This window comes from Sinohyriopsis cumingii, chromosome 17 (genome assembly GCF_028554795.1).
Source record: "Sinohyriopsis cumingii isolate HCF-2022 chromosome 17, ASM2855479v2, whole genome shotgun sequence".
Classification (NCBI taxonomy): Eukaryota; Metazoa; Mollusca; class Bivalvia; order Unionida; family Unionidae; genus Sinohyriopsis; species Sinohyriopsis cumingii.
The window spans coordinates 73,413,489-73,424,139 of NC_142977.1; positions in this window are offsets into that span (position 1 = coordinate 73,413,489).

A 10,651-nucleotide genomic window follows, 5' to 3' on the forward strand; every position below is an offset into this window, starting at 1 on the left:
AAATATACCTTGATGAACTTCGATATTTTAGCTCATTTACACGATCTCTAAACAAGAAGTTTCCAATTGACAGAACAAAAATGACGTAATGGGCAGACTGGTTTACACACAAAATTTTATCAGTAACAACGCACGATATAGTTACGATTCCGGAGAGATATCTGTTATTCTTATTCTTATTATTATTATTATTATTATGTAAACAAGTTATTTAACGTTGAAAAAGTAATTATTTGCTAGCACAAAATCAACACCAGGAATTGTAAATATGTCTAAATGATAATCAGTTGGGAATATAGGTAACTGACAAGGAAAACTATTTTGACAGAGAAAGTAAAATATGAATCTAAAATAACATAACGCAATACCTATATTCAGTAATTCATAACGATCCATATATATCAAGGTTTCTGTTCTTACCACATCTTCGAAATAAAGAAACCATGCATGGATACCATAGAAACAATCTTCTGTTTTTTGCTTTTCTGTTCAGTACTCGCACAATCGCCTACAATAAATTTTTTAATAGATAGTAAGAAAGAAATTTTATGATGCTTGAAAAACATAAACAAAAAACTTATAAATTTAAAGAAAATAAAAACATATTAAGAACATAATTTTACTAAACAATTCATAGTAAAATACAATTTGATATTCTTAGCTCAGCCGACCCCATGTAATTTTTTCACTCAGAAAAAAATTAGTGGTTGCGATTCTGTTTACGTTCCCCAAAAGCCGCCCACCAGATTGGACTTGCTTTTGCTTTTTTGTTTTAAAAAAGTCTATAACAAAATTTGAATAGTCTCATTATGGAGAGAAATAATGGAGAGAAGCTATAATGTGTTGCATTTAGCACTTTTTAGCAGTTGTATTGAATTTAGTAATTAAAATAGGTGATGTAAATATTTCAGGAACTTAACCTGAAACAAACTACGTTGTTGTCATGAGATAATGTGTATGTGTCATAACCTTTTATATTAAACGTCATTATTTTAAAAGATTTTAATAATATTGTAATATTGCTTAAAGTTTTGTAACAATATTTAGATTTCGGTTTAAAGTACTTATCTCGATACAGGTAAAAAACAAACAAATATTACAAAATCCAGACAACAGACGTTGTTTGGTTTTTCCAAGTTCTGGTGTCCTTGCACATCTCGGAAACACATGTGCTATGATACCTCTATTTTATTTTAAAATAAAACCAATAAAACACCGTTTCCTTCTTTTCTGTTAACTAAACGAAAACAAAGTTACAGATACATACTACTCGTCACAGATTACAACTTGTACGTTATCCCCTCGACCTTATTATGTAACCGTTGAACAGAATGGAAAAAAAACGTGTTATAGTCTGGTAATGACGTTTTATAATTATCACAATATTGCTACCTTAAAAATACACCTCCAAAATCATTTTTTCCGTTTTTTATTGATGTAAAACAGATAAACAAATTTAATCTAGTTATGTAAACGTAAATATTTTTATTTATGAACAATATCAATTTGCAGTTCGTTTCAATTATTTGAAGATCAATTTGAAATGAATTCATGTAAAGCGAATTAGTATTATCTCTTATTTGTTGTTCTCTCAAAAAAAAATTGTTTCCCGTTACAGAACAAGAGCGAGAGAATTTGCAGATTTTAAGATAAAACCATCTCTACCTTTTAACTGTCTAATGTTGAAAGAATATCTAGGTATTTTTTCGGCGACGAAACAAATTGTCAAATTAGCCATTGCAGTGCACATATCAACTTGGCACAGTTTGTATTTAGAACAATGTGGGCATTATTAGAAGTGTTTTGGCTAAAACCCCATGTCAGAATGATTATCAATGCAGGTGGAGTAGTGACAAAAATGTTTTTAATAAGTCTAGTTTTTGGTACCATTTGCATTTATGACCAACTATTGTTTATTGGTGATACCCCAATGTTGATATACCAGCCATTTGGGAGGAGTAGAGATAGCAATATGTTCGAAATATGAATTTCAGTTTAGGATAAGCAATAACCAGATTTTCAAGATGGCTGCTGTAGTGGCCATATTTGATGCCGCATCGGCATCATTTGCACTCATCACCAACAAGATGTCATAAAATGTCTTTTAGTGAAAACCTCATGTTCGTACGAGAATCCACTCAGGAGAAATAGCAATAACAATATTTCAAGATGGCCAAACTGAATGTCAGATCACCAAATTTTCCGTTTAAGACAAACTGGACATTATCATTAATGAAAAGTGAAAAACGCACGTCAAATACGACTTTCTCTTCAGGTAGAGTTATGATTACAAGATTTTCAAGATGCGGCCATATTTAATGTCAGATCAAAACTATTTTTATTTAAGACAAGCTAGAGATCATTAGACGTGTTTTGTCCACGAAATAATGTCAAGATGGCTGTCGTGTCGATAGCGACAACAAGATTTTCAAGATAGCTTGTGTGTGGCGACAATATTTGATGCCTGATTTATACCACTTTATTTCAAAACTAACTGGACATCATATGGAAGTCTTTTAGTGAAAGCCCGTGTTGATAAGAACCTCCATATAGGAGAATTAGCGATAACAAAAGTTTCATGAGGGACTGTGTGGGGGTCATATTATATACCGCAGCAGCATCTCTTTCATGTAGGCCCAGCTATATCTTGGCATGAATGTATGTACAAAGTTACATAGCAATCCATAGGAGTGGCGATAAGAAATTTGTTTCTATGGGCAGAAGGAGGATGGATGACAGACGACGGACAAAAGGCCACCCTGTCTATGACCAGTAGAGCTAATAAAGACAGTACAATATCCGAATAACACAATTACTGATATAGTGTTAAACGTATGATCATCTCATCCTTATTTTCATTTATTCAATAGAGTTTGAACAAAATTCTCTTTATTACACAAAATGTTAGAAACATTTGGGCTGGTTTTAAAAAGCCTTGACATCTCATCACTATTTTAAGACACAGTGTTGAAATAATAAAGGGTTACAGTTTTATGTGCACGACGACTATACAGTGGCTTCATCTTCTTAGTTATACATCAATGCCGCAACAGACACGGTTTGCGACACGAATAACCAGTAGTTAAAGTGCAAACGGTTTCTGACACCCTAGTCCAGAGTACGTGTAAAGGAAGGTATACCAATCTTCTACCAAAGTGGTGACTTGCACATCAAGCACTGGTTCAAAATGGTCATGCATGTTTAGAGTGTCCATGTTTGAATCTGATGCTGAATCTATTTGTACAAAGAGGAGAACAAGATATCCTGTAATATTTTCTTTCGTCCGTTTTTACCCCCATATTCCCAAGACAATTATATATTTATTTCAAGCATTGTCGCGAAAGCCAATAATTCATAATCTGTACCCCAGGTTCCTGAATCACACTTTTCTGATTCTACGATATATTCAATGATTTGTCTTTATTATATCGTTTGTAAAAATCTCTTAATTTCCTTCACAAAGTTTATAGCATAATCCCTGACTAAAAGATAGTATATCTGGACACCAAACAACAGATAACTTAAAAGTTCTGACTAGACCGACGCCAATTCTCCTCAAAGGAACTGTTGTTTTTGGACGCGAAGTTATGTTAATTTCTTGTAATTCAACAGTAGTTTATGACAACTTTTCACATTTATTCCAAATATCTGTGATATTTTCTTTTTCCATTCCTTGTCTACCGAGTTGAATGATATTACTACAGGCGTATCAGAATGAAAATATTCTACGACTGTGCAATCAAAGTTTTTTGGTCTGAATGATCTTGGTTCAATATTGATACAACTCTAGAGCTTAAAATGTACAGCAGAATAAAGTGAAACCAACAAAGAGCAATTTATTTCCCACGAGTACGAAGTGAAAATTCTAAATAATCTTAACCGTCCTATCAAAAGTCCAAAATATATAATGTTCCGAATGGATTCCAATAGTCTTGAATGTCACGATATAACAAAATGATGCAATCTAGAATGTCACTGAATGAATTCACAAAAATCTAAAGTTTTTTATGAATCCAAAAGTCAATGAACACTTTTGAAAATCTAATAAATATTTTACAAAATTAATTCCTCTCCAATCCTTATCAACTACTTACACACATTTTCACTTGATCTATGCCATAACCGAATATGAAGCAATCCAACTGATGGAGCAAGTATAAATGCAAACAAGACTGAACATGAACACGCATGCTTTGTAAACATTCTGTTTACCAATATTCGACACATGCAACTCGTGCATGTTCAGTAACCACGAAAGCCAGGCACGTGGTGAGTCGTGTTGGGAGACAGAGGGCAGATAAGTCAGCCAGAGCCCCACCCATGGCCCACTGGGACCAAACCCCAGACATTTATAAAACTTTACTTGTAAAGTCACAGTACAAAGCATTCAGATCGGCAAGCCTATGGTAGTGATCAATACACACACTACCACCTAAGCTGTTTTCGATCGATAACCAGTTATCTGCATAATAATTATTTTTACCAGACTTTAACTTTGTGGTTCTTATAACTCTTCTGTGATTTTCCATTTCTGCCCACACTGTCACAAACTCAGTCGCACTGATCATTTTATCCTCGATTGCTAACGAGTATAATTTACTGACTGTATTGAGGTTGCTCTTTGAAGCTGAAAGGAATGCTGTATAGAGGCATACTCGAAATTGTAGTCGCAAATCAATTTGATCGTGCCAACAAAGAAACCAGTTATTATCAATATAGTTCCGACAATAATATTGATTGGTGTACCTACAATAGTTGATGTTGTCGTGATTCCAGTCACACCAAGACTAACAGTTGCAGCCGCAACAAGACCGCACGAACAGCATCTAACACCAAGCATGCGCGTTTGTATTTCCCGAGCAACATGGATATCTTGGTGATTTCGTTTTTCAGCTGTTGGTCCGATTCGAGTATTTGTTCACTTCGGTAAGACTGACGGTCTGTCAAAGTTCTTACATTATTAGTACAAACTTGTATTTCAATTGCAAGACAGACAGACCCAGCCTGGTCTCATTATCATGCACAGGCGCAATACGCACGTGTACTTCTAGCAAATTACCCTTTTGACTGGCACAATTGCCATGCAGTTTTAAAAATAACGACTGTCTCATGAGTGCTTAAATCTCCGGCGATTGTACGATTTGATGGTTTAACACCCCTCTCATGACAAAAAACCCACCTATTACGCCAGAACCTTTGACATCTAACAATCGTCTTTGTCCAATAGCTGTTACCCGAACAAGCGCATCCTTGTTGAAAAACAGTCGAGATCTTTCATTTTTCAGCTGAGTCATTACTGGTTTAAGATATTCGATGTTGAACGTAACTGGGGTGGATACATCGGTGAATGACACTTCGTCGTTGTAAAACCAATCCTTTTACTACAGTCAACGCTTCGGCGTTTTGACGTGCTAATGTTACAACAACTAGCTGACCTCGAGTTGATATTGGTACATCAGGGTGGTAACAGCTAACATCATTATATTAGAGTGTATACGAGGGTATGGTAACGTCGTTTTGAATAGATATTTGTCGACAAGTCAGACAAACATAACATCAATGTTAGCATCCAATGTCAGTTGGTCCAACACCCCCTCTGTAAATTCCACAACCTCATCACTGCGTTCAGAGTCCATCACGTACATAATAAATACAATCTTAAGCTCAAACATCTACGTATCTGAATGGATAGATATGAAATGGGTCAAACTGAATTTCATCTTTAGCAACCGGTGATACTGAAGTTGTACATACGAAACATTTTAATACACCGGTGTTATGTTCCATACGTATTATTATTACTCGTGGGCCAGGCTGACTATTTACAATTGCTTTTATTTGACTCCATATGCTGTAATAACCAGATATAATAAATACAAATGATCCAGACTCTTATGCCTATAAGGTGTTGGATTTAGGTTTATTAAAAACCAATTACATTATCAAAAATAATTCGACCATTTGCTACTTTAGTACCATCAGTTTTTTCCCCCTCGTTTTTGTTTCAACTGATGTCAGTGAGCTCAATCAGATTCTTTACAACAAATTCGCCTTTCAACTTGACATTAGCAGCTTTCTTTCAATGTCCATGTTGCATGTTTTCAGTTTGCCATTTTGATCTTCAAAATTCACAAGCTCACCTGGATCGACACCAACAACATTATTATTTACTCAGACAAATCCATTTTGGTGACAAATCTGCTAAGACCAACATAAGCTCGTGTCGCCGAGCTGAATAAGGTCCCTAAATGTTAATAAATATAGTTTTATAATATCACATACACTTTAATGTACATTAAATAAGTGCTTGCTGGGTCGGTGAACGTTCCGGTGCACGCAACATTTCAACAACTAGGTGATCACATATGGGACCATCACAGAGTGCTTGTACTGTCATAGATGAATGAAACAAAGGCTGTTTAACATGCTTAAATACATAATTAACAACTTCAACTGGCGGCGCAATTCCAAAGGAGTCAAAATACAAACTATTTTGAGGCGTTACCATCTATGCGACCCAGTGAGTGTCAGGTCCTGTTGATTATTCCAGATTGACGATGCTAGTTGCACGCATGCGTAGTACCATCAATCCAAGTTCATTGCGCATAAAACACTACGAGCAAGTTTGATCGAGATTACCATCACAAGCAAATCACGATCGGTAAAAGGACGCTTCAGAAGCTTCTCTTCCATCGACGGCGAGATCTTCTGCAACCGAGTAATCGAAGACCTCTACACGAGAGTATTTGACGAATCGTATCTGATAATATAGGGCCTCTTTTTTGTTTAATTCAGCAACAATCGCCTTTTTGAAGCCATTCATGATGCAGCTTTCGCAACAGCTGAAGCCGCTGCTGCCAACAATGTTGCAGTCGCTGCAAGGAATGAACATATTACACCGGTCGTTTGCATTTGTGTCACCTCTCACTTGGATAATATTAATATCACTGAGGTATGTTTGCGTTTCGCCGAATTAAATTGAGCGAACTGTGTTTGGATTAAACCACACGTGGACATTTCCAGTCAATTTTGGTGATGAAATTTCAGCCTGACCCCACATCTGGTTTCGGTTGCTTGTTTTATTTTTGCAAGTAGGTTTTCAGTAAGACCGATCATCTCTTCGTGAAATGGCGTTGTTAATAAAACGTGTAACACGTTTAATTACATATTTTCCACAACTGCATCAATGACCCTCATTCGACCACGAACACCCAAAATTAACAGTGTTTTGTCGGAAAGTATCCCGGCATAGCATATATAGCTACCACCAGCGTCACCTGCACGTGTATGAAAATGCATGCCTACAACTGATTGCCCGAAGAACGCCATATGCTTCAGTGAAAAGTAATAAATTTGATACAGTGTCATGAAGTCGTGTTGTAAATATGCAAGCCAGTATCAACGTTTTCATGCCCGTCCACATACAACCACAGATTGTGCAGTATGATTGGTTGTAAAGTTAAACCGAATTTCTTTAGAAGGTTCTTGACTGCTTAAGCGCAAAGAACCTCATTCACTTCAAAGTCGTCAAACATCATTGAGCTATAAGTTTAGGCATCGTTACGATTTGTAAATCGAAAATCCAGAAACGCTTGTTTTGGTGTAGTGCGGCCATATTTGGATACTTCTTTGCCAAGTAAATTGTACCATAACAGCAGTTGGTGAGTATGCTCGAGAAATTTCAACGTTGAAGAGGTTCCCTACTACAACAATAGCAACAAACATAATTCTGTAGAAAATGAAGGGAATAATACAACTCTACGATCATCAGCAGCTGCTCCGCGCCAAATTGCATCGTTGTAGTTGTTCTTGCTGGTTAACGTGACTGTTTGATTGGATTAAAAAATTACCCTTTGAACATCTCTGCAAAACCGAATATGTGTCTGAGAGGAAATGCGCACTTAAATCATAATAAGACTCCACGAAGTTGCCCTTGCCGATGGGCAAATCCACCATTAAAAGTGCCTTTAACGCCCCAGTTACACCTTGTACACCTGCATCATTAGCAGTGTTGCTGTGCGATTTAGGTTGCCTGGTTGAGTACTGTTGAGAACCCTCATTATCAGATGTGTCCAGGATGTACATCATTGTTGGACCAGCTGTTCTACATCTGGCAAGTCCAATAATCGTCGTGCCACTTCAATGTTTTCCAAAATTGATTTGACTTTCTTTCCATCGATGGAGTAAACTTCACTGTTAAATAATGCTATGATACCCTTGTTAACAATTCCCATCGTGGTGGAATAATTGGTACCATCATTCTGTACCAGTTTTCTCGCAATTTCCAAACAAAAGCCTTACATGGACGGGGAAACATTGACGTGTCTTTCACTTTGGATCCCTCGATTTATACCAGTATTACTGGAAATCTATGTTACATAGATTCAACATCACAGGCGCTCCCATGTTAAACCCTGGATCAAATACTTCTTTGAACTAAGCCATTGCAGAAACTTCTAGTTTCCACTTATACATTATCAATTTTCTTTAATACCACTGCGAGACAACTTACCGACCAAATCCACTCGCCATTGTCAGATTTGCGTTTGCGGAATTTGTCAATAGCCATTGAGCGTCCTCGTTAATGACTTTGCTAGCTGTAGCCGGCATTGAGTCATCGATGGTAATGTAACTGGAACCGACTATGACAGCGCTCGTATTATTACTTGCCGAAATCGATCTCCAAGCGTCTGAGCCGCCTGTTGTTTCTCTCGATCCACAAATAGACTTTTAATACTGTTTACATCTAGCATTTCAACTTGCTTTGTGATGGGTGCAGCGCGTGATGACAAGGTTGTGAGTGCGTCAGTGCACTTGCAAATAATACCAAAAACAACATCACCTAGCCAAGTTCTGTAAAAATATAATGCACACATCTTTTATCAAGTTAACTACGCAGTGGGGTTTCACACGTCCACGCAGCACTGGCATTGTTATTATTTACCCTTAACAAAACGCCTCTCGTTTCTGACTTGCCTTCGTATCTACCACTGTCAGCGTCATAGGTTACAGTGACTAGCATTTTTTAGGTAATTCTCAATGTCAGGCTCAATATGATAACCCACACGCATGAATCGTTTATCATCTGAAATGTGGCGGGGCCAACCTAAACGTGAACTTCTTGATGACCGTTCAATATCAACCGCATATATTTCAGATTCTATGACGATGGCACAATTGGGTGTGGGTTAATGGGCATGCATTATAATTTTAGAATCTTTGCCAGGCAACACCGAAATTCTTCGTCGAATTTCTTAATTGATCGATTATATGTCGTACAGGTCCAGCGAAGTTCCATAGTGAGCCAGTTTGCGCTAGTGTCTGCAGAAAATACAGATCAATTGGTCGCGGACAGACCGCCAAACGGATAGGATGGAATATTAGACCAACGGTAATACACTCGCAACGATGCTAGTGCGATCTTAAGTGTGCATGATTAACCAGCGGTCATAGGTGCAAGAAATGTCCCACTGAAGTTTGGATTCGTGGATTAAATTGTGATCATTGAGGACACGCTCTGGGCTGTATTTAAAACAACCTGTTGCAGGAATGCATATATTTCACGTAAGACGTGGATCGTCTCCACATGCACAGTCTCGCCCGTTTCAGAATTCAACATCGGTGTTGTATATATCATAAATATCTTCAAAATATGTATTTATGTACTTAAGATCATTAGTGATAAATCACTTTCATATCGATCTGGCTTCATTAATAACTTCGGATGCATTGTTTTCCACACGAACTGATAGCACAAGCATTTCAAATAGGTCAGCAAGCTCATTCGGGTCACACGGGCCACGAGGCCCCTCTTCTTGTTTCGCTTCTTTGTACCTTTGAACTTGTTGGGCTATCCATTTGTCAATGTATATATTCATTTACAGCTTGTTTGGGGTGTGATTTTGCAAGTGTTTTTTTTTTCTTCCGTGGAGGCACGCGTGCTGGTTGCGGTGCTGCTGATTAATTCGAATATACCTCTTTCTCAGTTTTAGAGGCTGGTTTAAATTCTTTTTCGCCATTCATCAGTATCATAAAAACGTTTGAGTTTTCCCAGATTTAGCCATTTTAAGTGTTGCATTCTAATTACTCAAACAGCTCACCAGAGGCGTGTTTGAATCAAGCAAATTCCCTGAATATTCACCATTCGCCATACCTTTTTGATGTTTTGGGATCGTTTTTTGATCACTAAAACTTAAGGGGTGGGGGCGGATTTAAAACTGATAAGGTTCTCAATGATCCACTACCGACCTTTCTCATTAAAACTTTGCTGTGGTGTTTCCAGCATTGACTGATACATGGGTTTAATCAGCGGTGCAAATCTTTGTTCAAATACCGCGGTTTGTCGTGACTGTAACATATCTTGGACATGTTATGGCCTTCTATCACATTTTGAAGCTATTCAAGATATTGCTGAGCAGCTCCACGGCTTGGTCATTGGTACAATTCTATGATATTGCTGCCAGACATTTTTATATGATTACCTTTGTTTTCGTTCTTAAATTGATGTATCCAAACGAGCTCGATATTCCCCCTCGATGGTTCGGTCAAATCAATGGTAAGAAAACTATACGGATCCGAAGTAATCCGCGCAATGTCACAAAATTCATCCCACGAGTGGTCGGCAGCACACCAAGTTCACTGAAAATATTTC